This window comes from Sciurus vulgaris (genome assembly GCF_902686455.1).
Source record: "Sciurus vulgaris genome assembly, chromosome: 4".
NCBI classification, from domain to species: Eukaryota; Metazoa; Chordata; class Mammalia; order Rodentia; family Sciuridae; genus Sciurus; species Sciurus vulgaris.
In genome coordinates, this window is record NC_136464.1 from 89,997,324 (window position 1) to 90,010,016 (window position 12,693).

Here is a 12,693-nt window from a genome sequence, read left to right on the forward strand (position 1 = left end):
TCATATAGTAGAGTTTAGGACATGTTGCATGCTTCAGACTAGAACATATTTTCATTGGTTTGGTGTTCTCTTTCCTCTTAAAGATACCATATTTGAAAGGGACACATCATTATCATGATCTAATAAAGCTACCAAATTCAGAATTTGTTCTAAGAGCAGAAGGAAATGACCAAAGTGTTGCTCAATTAGAAGGACACATTGCTGTAATATTTATTCTGGTTGTATAAGAGAAAATGTTTTGGCATCAGGATTGGATTTGCAGTAGGGAGATGACTTGAAGGAGATTGCAGTTACCCTGAAGAAGAACCTGGGGGCAAATATACAAAAACAAAAATAATTGATATATGATCTAGTTATCTTCCAACTGTAAGTTGCTGGTAGATTGGTTGAGCACATGAATAAAAAAGGTGAATTTGGCATAATTAAATTTATTAATCAATTGAGTAAATTTTAGCAAGAGAAGAAGTTTGGAAACTGAGAGGAAACTTTTAGAATCTTATTTTGATGTTTCACATTTGAGGGGACTAAATGGGCAATTTAGTGTTTGTGTCTGAAATTCAAGTAGTGTGGGAATAACTGGCATAAATTTTTGAGGAACATCAATGAAATGACAAAGTTAAAGAACTTGATAAGATCAATTAAGAAAATAGTATGAAAAAGGAAAGTAACAGAAACCAGAATTTAGCTTCAAGTAAAGGCTTATTATTATTATTATTATTATTATTATTATTATTGGCTATAAGAAGAAAAAATAAGAGATAAGTGAATGATAGGTGGGAAGAAAACAGGAAGATTTTGGTATCTGGAAACTCAGCAGATGTTTCCAGGAGGATAGACTCATTTAATTTTTATACTTCTGAACAAACACGTTTCCATTGGATTTGGGAAGAGGGGGTTTATTGTTGATTCTGACAATGGGTTCTTTGGCAGCAATGTATCAGCCTTAGTTCTTCTGGGTACTTGATTGTTAAATATTCTGTAAACATGATCCATCTGTAAATTATTTATCTTAGTTGTTAGATGTTACTTGACTAAGGAAGTGTTTCACTCTGAAATGAGAGCTTATGTAATGCAAAATATGTAGTGTTGAATTCCATCATATTTTAATCATAAGAAAACCACCATGTTCACATCATCTATGTTGCTTTCACTTTACAGGAACCTTTTGTGTGACTTTGCAGTAAATACCCCCACCTCCTAGGGAAATGATTTTTTTTTTCCGATAGTTTTTCTTATGCAATATTTTCTTCTGATAAATTAATATGTGCTTTTTTTGAGACCTCTTCCTTTAAAGCAGCATTTGGGATTTTTTCTAAGTTAATTTAGTCATTCATCTCCTTTGGTATAGTCTATTATACTGTGTGGATATGTCACTTTTAATACTATATTACATTGCTGATGAACAATTTGGATTGTTTCTCCATTTCAGAGTTTTAAAAGAGGGATCAACATAATGTACTTTCTTTGATGAGCATAGTAAATTCATTCCACATAGATGTAAATTTCTGGGTCATAACTATACCTATGCTGAAATTTTTTAGATATATTCAAGATTATTAGATATTACTCCAAAGACTTTACTTTCAAAAATTTTAATTCTTCCCAATAAAGCAAAGGGTGTCTGTGTCTTTAGTATTTCTTGAACACTGGTGCTATGATTAACAAAAAATTAGTCATCCTGATGAGGAATAGTGACATGTCATATTATGTTATTTTCACTTAGTTGACAAATAATAAACATCAGCAATATTTTTATATTTTTGTCTTATCATTTGCATATCTATTTTGTGAAGACCTCCTGATTTTCAATTGGCTATCTCTTAATTTGTTGCAATTCTTAAAATATAGTAATTATTAATGATATAAAGAATATGTTAATATTGAAATTAATTATAGGTATTGATACTAGGCTTGAATTTGTAATACAAAGATTATTTCTGGTTTGTGAATGTGTTGCCTACATCCAGTATGCCTGCTAAATTTTTTTCTAACAAATTGTAACAGGTCATCTGAAATAATTTCAGTAGTATTTCTTCCCAAATAATGATTATACTTTTGATCTTTCTAGCCCACTTTATGTAATCATGTGGATATATATTAATAATTGCACCTTTTTCTTGGCTGTCTTACTATTTTAAATAATAAATTTCTTTAATAATCCTTCTTTGCTTTAAATGCTAATTTATAATTTTGATATAGCTTACAATGAGGTACTTTTGGTTACATTGTGCTGGTCCTTGACCTTAGATGATCAATGAATCTCTATTTCAGGTAATAACTAATTTTAATAAGGTACAGTTTTAATATTTTCCTCTCTGTCTCATCCATTCTCTTCATCATCGTCTTCCTATCATCTTTTTTTCCATGCCTAGAATCTTCAGTAGTTTCCTTTTACCCATGTGAGTTATTGTTTAAAGAACACATAGGATTCATTTTTTCCTATAGGGGATTGAAGTAACAAATAAGGTTCTCATGAATGAGAGATGCCATTCCTGACAAAGATTTGATAATAATTTCAAAAGATAAAGGAAACTTTGGCACATGGGAGACAGGTAGATGTCAGGTTGTTTCTTTCTTTCCAGGATCTTGGTCTCCATTGTGAGGGTCCCTCAGAAATGATGAAGTATAATGTCTGCCTCTGTCATTCAGAGGCTGCAACAAGCACTAGCTGTCAGATTTTGGCCTTGCCTTTTTGAGTCTATGATATAATGCTTGGAGAAAGCAGAAATTTTAACTTTATCTTAGTACTCTTTCCATTCTTTCCATCTTGTATTCCTAGTCCTGGCTACCTTGTTTATTCCCTGATGCCCTCAAGAATTAGATTTATACATTTTTATTCAACATTTATATTTAGACATTTTGTAAGATTTAGATCCAGATACTCCTCCAAAGTCAGAAGTTAAATATGTGTGACGTCAATTTTAACTTTCTTTTCAATATGAATGTCTTATAATGAAAATATATATGTTATCACTATTTTGTTTTGTTTATGTGTGAAAAATTTACATTGGCAAGTTTCTTACTCTGTTTTGTAAACTCCTTACCACAGAAATGGGATGTATAATAATGATCTCTGGGTGTTGTAGAGAGGATTACATGAAATCATGTACATAAAACACTCAGATCAAAATCTGATACACTAAAGTCATTCAGTTTTGCATTGCAAATATTATTTTCTTCATACTCAAGCTCAGAGAGGACATAAAGGAAATTCAAAGAATATATGTAAAGATGCTAAACATCTAAAATGCTTAATAAAGCTAATGGTCAGAAAAACTAGGATAGTCACAAAAATGTCTTCTAAAATGTGTAATGTATGACCTAAAAATATGGTGCAGACAATGCTATACATTAAGAATTCTTATATATTTGCTTTGGAATTTTGATTCATAACATAATCTACAGGCAAATCTAACAAGCCTTAGTGAAAACATTACAATATGGCTTTAAAATTTTAGGACCAAGTTATGAATTAATTATGATGGAAAGCAAATGCAATACTGGATGTATAAAAACTAGGAATATTTCATACTAGTCAAGAAAATATTTAGATAATTCATTAATCTTTCAATGTAGGTATAGCTTTATGGAAAATATTAGAAAGTTTCTCATGTGTCTACTGGAAATGGTTAGATCCTAACATTTGAGTAAAGAATGGTATTTGAAGAAAAATCAAATATGTCAGGAACTTAGTCTTTGAGAATAGGAAAAAAGATTTGACTGAGTTTTCCCATTACCTTGAAGATATAGAGCTGAACTTGAATATGCTTTCTTGTGAGGTCTAGTCAAAAGATACAGGAAAAATACTCCAAAGTCCAAAACAACCATTGTACCCTTTACAATATTTAACCCATTTTACATATACAACATGCAATCAAACCTTTTGTATCAGAAACATGCTATCTTATTACATCAATGTGTTTTTGTGAATGATTTACTAATATGAATTGATGTTACAATTAATAGATTCAATTAGACAGAATTTTTACAAATGTGTACTATGTGTTCTTTTATGTTGGTCAATCTCCCTTCTCACCCAGTGCTTTCCAGAACTAGGAACTTGGTAGCATTCACCTGTTGGCTGCCCCTTCCCTGTCCTTCAAGGTGTAAATCCTAGAAAGCATTATATGAGGGACACTAATTATGCTTCTTGGCACTACTGGTGAAGAATGTTAATGGTGCATTCCTGTAATCCCAGTGGCTCAGGATGCTGAGGCAGGAGGACTGTAATTCAAAGTTATCCTCAAGAATAGTGAGGAATGAAGCAACTCAGTGAGAATCTGTCTCTAAATACTGTAGAAAATAGGGCTGGGGATGTGGTTTAGTGGTCAAGTGCCCTGAGTTCAATTCCTGGTACCTGCCCCCTCCCAAAAAAAAAAAAAAAAAAATGAAGGGAAAAGGCCAATCATCACTGCTTATAGAGAATGGAATTCTTGTTGTAGTATTGCTAGGAAAAGATTAGAAAGGAAGAGGAAGAGAGAGATGTTAAGAAAGCTTAGAAAGAGTATGGACTAGTGGAATGGACAGATCACTCAGTGTTGTCTCTTATTCATGGTATGGCTGCTGAGGCCCGCAGTCCAGATGTAACATCTGCCTATCCCCATGACTGAAAAACTTTGGATACATTTTATAGTTTCTGAAGAGTTCAGAACTAAACCTGACTACTTGTATATTATTCAGTCCAAGGTGAAAATTCAGTTACTCCTCCACTCCTTAGTATACAGGGGAAGACAGAGGCATGGCTACTGGCTGAATTTAATCATGTTTTGCCTGGGAACTAGGCAGAGGAGGGACAAATAATTTACATTCATAAAGAATATGGAGTATTTTGGGGAATGGTGTGTCTTCATTTTTTTTTTTTTTATTGTAGTAACATTTTGTACTAAGAACTAGGGCTATTTCTCTGTTGACCAATGTGGACATTTCATCCCAGACATTTAAGATGGCAGATGCCTATACTGTATGTTGTCTAAGCATTTGAAATTAGTAAAATTTGGAATTAGTAGAACAAAGGAACTGAATTCAGTCCTTGACAGAGTTCCTTCACATGTTCTCACATATCCTTTAGTTTTTTTGTTTTGTTTTGTTTTGTTTTTGTTTTGTTTTTAAATAAGGCTGTCTTCCCCCACTACAGTATATTGGGCATTAGATTTCTGGGAATTTTATGTTCAGGTTACTGGGGTTTTAGGTCTTATATCCAAAGAGTTGGAAAAGGAAGAGGAACCAATGCCTATTGAGCTACTGTTGTGTTAGAAAACATTGTTTTTTCCACAGTGCCATCCTGTATCTCTCTCCTGTATATGGAAGCAAGATGTTTTAATAATGATGTGAATATTTCCTCTTTAACTCTGATTGTTATTTATTTATTTGTACATATATATATATAGAGAGAGAATAGGGAGAAAGATATACACGTGCATGAATACATATATGTGTATATATAGATAGATGTTAAATTTGTTGTTTTTCTTTTTTGAAATTTTCACACTTTTATGGGTCATTATATGTATATAATTATGGGATTGGTGTGTTACATATTTATCATGCACCACAATTTAACATTATAATTTGGTCACTTCTATCCTCCCTGTGAACTTTTACAACATTGTTGTGGATGGAAATTTCTGTACCATATCTTAGGAAGTATATCTTAAGAAGTACATCCTTTTAACATTGCCCCCAAATTTTATATATCATTGTCTCTTTCATACTGATTTTGCAGTGAAGTGTCTCAATTTGGTTTTCCTGCTTCTTTTTTTTCCAAGTTGATGAAAGGGTCTTGAGACTATAACATATAAAATATTTTCTACCAACTCACAAAACTGTAGATATATTAATGTACTAATATAAGGCATTAAACATTACTTTTAAAAATATGTGTAAATTAGTTTAGCCTCAGGATTTGCAAACAAAAGATACTTTAGCAATGAGAAGGCAATAGACGTTTTGGAAAATCTTTCTACTTTCCTTTATAGTAAAGATATTAAAATTAAGTGCTTAGCCAATAGTCACTAATTATGTTGTTGAAAATTTGTGAATTTTATGTAGTCATCCATGTTGACTTTATAGTACAAATTGCTAATTATGCTTAAAATTGTCCTCTGCGGTGACCAATTTTTATTAGTACTAAGGCTAAAATCAAGCCCTGATCTGTTTCTACAGATGGTTTAACTGGTCATGTGCTTTGGTATCTCCTCATGCCATTAAAGTGTCATATATAACACCTTTGAAATTAAGAATATTGTTGGAGGCCATGTGTAAATTATGGGTTTTTGTTTTGTTTTGTTTTGTTTTTGAGCCATCACAAGGCAGGGGCATTGCTTTTCTGGTAACTCTGGTGAAATTCCTTGGTTGGAGAATTCCCAGATTATACCCATGCCCTGCCTTAGTTCACAGCCCTAGGTTGAAGCACAGCTGCCCAGAGGCAGAGGGGACAGGCAGGACTAACCTGCTAAGATCCAACCCAGTTGTTTCTGCCATCTTCTTGTTTCCTCAGGAAGTTCTGCACACTGAAACCCTTTGGTGTTTCCACCCCTTGATTCCATTTGGGATTCCATTTTGGGAAGTTAGACCCAGACTTCATATCTCCATCGGATCCCACTTTTGATCTATTTTCTCTGTCTTGTGTCATTTCTTAAATTTCTCATACCTTTAAGGGTTCTAACCTGAATCAATGCCCTAGCTCAAGGATACTGAATAAACATCACACAGGTTGTGACAGGATGTCTTCCCATTCAGCTAATGCCAGGCACTGTAATTGACCTACAACATGATTGACCTACAAGAGACTGTCATATATGTGCATAGCTGTCACTGGCATCAACAACCCTAGAATTGCTCATAGGTAGCTTCTTATAGGGTCTTCAGAAATGATGGCTGACATAGTAAGGGACACATTCAAAATGCAGTAATGAATATAACAGAATCTCTTTTCACTTACATCTTCTATTTATGATTCAACAAGTCTAAGTGTCTGTTTTGAAGAATAATGATACTAATTTTCAAATATTATATTTGTTTTGAAAAGTACAAAGATTAATGTAAAAATGCATTTTTTATAATATTCTATTATCAGGTTTATCATTGAAACACATCCCAGCAACATATCAAGTTCAGAAAACTTCTAAGGGTTCCTAAAAATTAAAATATAGTGATTTCCCCAATGCCTGAGACATGTACTGCACAGAAAACATGCTAACTAAAACAGTTTTCAGTCTTAGTTATATAATTATTTATAAAATATCTATTATGAGGACCTGGATAAATTATATATAAATTTCTTCCTTTTCATTTTCTTCCACTTCCTGACATCTTCTTGAATGTTGAATCATTGTAGGAAATTCCTTAATATTCTTCTGGGGTTTATACATTTTTATGTGGTTTCCTCCTCATTTTATTCCATTTTAGGTAAATGCCATTCAAATAGATTTTACTTATCTGCCTGATCACATTTTATTTGATATTTTAATGCTTGGTTTATAACCAAGATTTATCTTTGCCAACAGATTTGTTTATGAGTAAAACCAGTATTACTAAAAGTAATAAATAAGTAAAGTCAAGTTTTTCTTTCGTGTCCTTGTTTAAAGACGAATAGTTGGATATGTTTCTTTACATCTTTTTTTTCTTTCCTTTGGTACTGGGGATTGAACTCAGGGTCACTCAAATACTGAGCCACATTCCAGTCCTATTTTTTGTATTTTATTTAAAGACAGGGTCTTACTGAGTTGCTTAGCACCTTGCCATTGCTGAGGTTGGCTTTGAACTCACGATTCCCTTGTCTTAGCCTCTGGAGCTGCTGCATTACGGAATGTTCCACCACATCTAGCTATCTTTACATCTTTGATGTGATACAGTTGGCAGAAATCAATAAGAGATAGGCACCACAAAACCATACATTAGCATACTGTGTAGGTAAAAAGATTATTACAAAATTGGGTCAGATTATTACAGTTTTTCTCTTAAAAGGAGTACCTAACATAATGTTTAGTCAACAGGGAATTCCAAAGCTTTTAAGCATGTGCAAAACATTTGTAATATGGATTTGAGTAAAGATAGTTTTCATTTAAGACTTTTGAATACATTTTGCAAGCAAAGAGATATTACAAATAAAATCAAACTTACAGTAGTGTAGGTTCTTAATTAGATTTTATTTTCCACATTTTAAACTGAGATCCAGCAGGATTTGATTAGAAAATGATGGTTTGTCCATGCAGGAAGAATAAAATAATAGTATCTTTTAAAACTGTTAATTCAGCCAGTCAGGAGGAAATATCTAGTAGTGTAGATAAAATATTTTATACAAAATTTATAAAGATGATAATTGTGTGTGTGAGTGTACATGCTTTATTCTGGTTGCTAAATTACATTTCAAATTTTACATTGTGTGGTTTTTCATATTTTATACTGTGAAAGTTAACTTTGTCATCCTGGGTCGGACATGATACCCAATTTTTTTTTTTTTTTTTGCCTAAACAAAGCCTAAATGTTGCTTTGAAATATGAAAAATGTGGCTAACATGTAAATTAGTAGACTTTAAGTCAAACATATGACCTCAGACTACAATGTGAGTGGGGCTTTTGCAGTCAGTTGTAGTCAATTAGAACCTAAGAAGAAAAAATGAAGTCCCTTGGAAGGATGGTATTCTGTACTTCTGTACTTGAGATATTAACATCAGCTCTTCCTTGGATCTGCTACCTACCATCCTGCAGTGCAGATTTCAAAAGTGGGAGCCCTTCTATATTGTGTGAGTCAATTACTTAAAATACCTCTCTTTCTTTCTCTCAACCCCTCCCCACTACATATGATTAATTCTGTTTTTCAGGAGAATCTTGATGAAGATGCCATTATTATACATTGCTAGAATATACATGAGGTAATATTTTAAAGTATCCACAAGGTACTCTATTTGTGTACCATGAATCAAAAAAAATAATAAATGGTGTAGAAATTTTTAAAAAGTATCCACAAGACATTATACAAAGTGTACTTCATTTTAAGCTAAAGAAAGTATATATGTTGCAAAGTTTATGTCAAAGAAAGGAATTGGTAGTATAACACTAATACATTGCAGAGTATTTTTGTAATTAAATCTTATTTATTTCTCCTCCATCTCTACATTTCTGAATATAAACATTGAGGTTATCTTTGGAAATTTAGAAGTTATACTTTAGAAAGACAATATCATAGATCTCGGTGCAGTCTAAGATCAAGTATAACATTCATGAAATGTGCTTGTTGAGATCTGTTAGTGTACTGATTCCTTTGAAAAGTAGAACTCAATCAAATGGTATGTTAGACAATTTATCATTATGGAATAATTATGATTCAGTTCTCTTTAGTATCTTTGGTTTTCCTCTGAGGCATTATTTTTAATATCTTCCTCAGATACTTAGAGAATACACATTTTCTGAACCTGCCCCTTTGTTTGATGTACTTTTCCAAGAAAATAATAAATACCTATATGTAGGATAGTTCATATTATTAAAAATTTAGTACATTACTCTTTTGTTATATTGGACGCCAGTTTCACAAAGATTTATTTATTAGTATTATGAGAAAATTTTCCTATAGTATTTGTTTAAAATGTTTTAATAGTTGATTCACAATTGAAACAAGTTTTCAATTAGTAGTGACTTACTAGGTGGTCCAAGTGGTTGATTTATAATGCTTATCTTGGATTCAAATAATAATTAAAAAACACCTCTGCCAGTTTAAAGTTGTTGATGAGCTTAAAATACTTAAAAATGTTTGTCCCAAATGGGATGGCTTCAATTGTTTCACATTTTGGGCTCTTTCTGCATTTAGAACCTAAAAAAATAAAAATTAAAAAAAAAACAATTTTTCCCAACTCATAACAAGCATTTTATCTTTATTTGAAATATATTGCTAAATGTTAATGTTAGTAATCATGTCTAAAATTAAAAAATACATTTTTGATGTAACAAGTCTTTCATATGATGAAAGGGATGGCTAAGTGGAAATTTTGGGATGATTCTCTAGTTAAACAATTTAAATGTTACAAACTTCTATATTCTTCTAGAATATTGGTGCAAATATACAAAACTAAAAATAATTGAGCTACATTCTAGAGGTCTTACTGCCATAACTTGCTGGTATATTGGTTGAACACATAAATAAAAAGGGTGAATTAGGATCATTTAATATATTAATAAATTGAATAAGTTTTACTGAGAGAAATTTGGAAACTTTCAGAGGAAACTTTGAGGACCTAAATTGATATTTCATGTTTGAGGGGATTAAGTAGGAAATTTGGTGCTCATTTCAGATATTCAAGTAGTGTTGGAACAACTGGCATAAATTCTGGAGGAAACAGCAATGAAATGACGTTTAAAACTTTAACAAACTTGATAAGATCAGTTAAGAAAGTAGTATGAAACAAAAGAAAGTGACACAGACCAGAATCTAGCCTCAAGCAGCTCTAATATTGGTTATATGAAGAAAAAATAAGAGATATGTTCCAAAAAAACAGCATGTTTTTGGTATCTGGAAACTCACCAAATGTTTCCAGGAGCATAGGATGGGTATTTAATTTTACACGTCTGACCAAGAACATGTTTCCTTTGGATTTGGAAAGAGGAAGTTTATTGTTGGTTCTGAAAATGGGTTCTTTGGCAGCACTCTATCAGTCAGAGTTCTTCTGGGTACTAGGTTTTTAAATATCCTGCAAACAGCATCAGTCTGTGGCTTATTTATCTTAATTGTTAGAGTTTTCTTCAGTTGAAGGAAGTGTTTTACTCTGAAATTTCAGCATATGTAATGCAAAGTATATATGTGTTCACCTCCATGATACTTTAATTATAAGAAAACCACTATGTGCACACCACCTATGCTGCTTCCACTGTAGAAGAACCTTCTATGTGACTTCCCAGTCAACATCCCTCCTCCTTATAGGGAATGAGGTCATATTTCTTTAAGGATTTTATTTTTCATTCAGGAGGTCAATCTGATTGACCAGAGTGTGTTAGAAACTCTTCAAAGATTAATTGGGAAACTTGAAGCTTGAATCCAAAGACAGATTAACATTCCAACTAAAATACAGTTCTACTTTTGTTTCATTTATGTCTAGAGCTATCTCATTGCTGTCTGTTATAGACCAATGGCATAAACTCTGAAGAAATAGCATTAAAAAAACCACATGTTCCTATTAGAATTGCCCCAATGGTACACATAAACTTAATGTCTTAATGAGAAATTAAAAGCACCGGCAACTTGTACTGCATGAGCTCACACCTGTTATGGTCAAGGAATTAACCCTGGTTGTAATATGTAGTGAGTAATCTGTCATTTATTAGTTATTTTTTATTTTGCAGAAGAAAATTATCATATCATAGAAATAACAAAAGGAATCTAAAATTTACTATAAATAATTTAATGAAAAGTTTCTACAAGAAATTTCCTTAACACAATCATAGCCCTAAAGACCATTCCTATCACCCATGCTGTATTCAGTCACTGGCTAGGGGCTGCCCAGGAAGAGCTTAGCCTGATCTTAAAAGCTAAAAAGGAGGCTAAGGGTGCAAACAGTTTAGTGTCTGTCGGCTAGTGCACTCCTTCCTGTGGAACAGAAAGTCTTTTCCTGAAGGAGATTTGAGCAGGACGTCTTCATGGCTGCCTCAACTCTTTTGAAAGCTGACTTTTGGTGTTTTTCTTTTCCTTCCTTTTTAATTTTTTTTTCAATTCAATAACTTTATTGACAAGCATGCCCCTTATTACAAATACATAATGGTAACTGGATAGGTTCCCTCTGCCAACTCAAAATTAATAATAATGCCTTTAGAAAGTTGAAAATTCACACTTTCTGGAAAATTGAAAAGTTATCCATACAAGGTGGTGTTTAAAAGTTAAGGATAAGATAACCTGGTGTTTCTTGGTCTGTTTTTCAGTGCTTCTTTATTACAATGTCACAATTGGTTACAGCTGTTCTGGTTAGGCTCATGTTACCCATTGCACTGAGCAACTGGTTACAACAATTTCACTGTACATCTCGTAACCTTCACTGCCTGACATGCAAAATTCTGAACAAAGCTGCATTCATGTGTAATTTACTTTCTTTGAAATTTAAAGTATTTTATTTTATGTATTTAAAAATCCATCCTGAAAGATTTTTACTTCTCTGACTGACATTGGAGTCTTTGGCAGGAAAGATTAGGAATATTACTTCAACTAATGGATATGGAGAATGAAAAATTCCCAAGATAATGGGCCTGAGAAAAGGAAAAGGGAGTAAAAATGAAGGCAATGCATTGACAGCTTGCATCTCCCAAGACAAATATTTTCCAGATGCTGATTGCAGGCAAAGAGGAAATGTTTTATCACCCTTAAAAGAAACAGTGGCTAGCAAGCATTAATCTCCTCCAAAGTAAATCCTCTTCAAAAACATCACACAAACCTTGACCAAAAAAGGCCCACATACCTGAGTGTCCAGGCAAACTGATATGTTCACTAGGTCACCCTCAAAATAACCTGTATAAACCCAGTCCCTTTCTTTGTTCAGTGGCTCATTTTCCACCAGAAGAGTAGGTCCACAGGCACCATTTCATCTCCCCAAATAAAGAGCCGAGATGACGTGTGAGGTTTGCATCCTGCCTGCTCTTTTTGTGCTAACATCAACCTTTCTGATTTGTGCACTGGTAAAAGGCAGGTGAATTTCAGGGGCCTGGGCTTGACTCATGC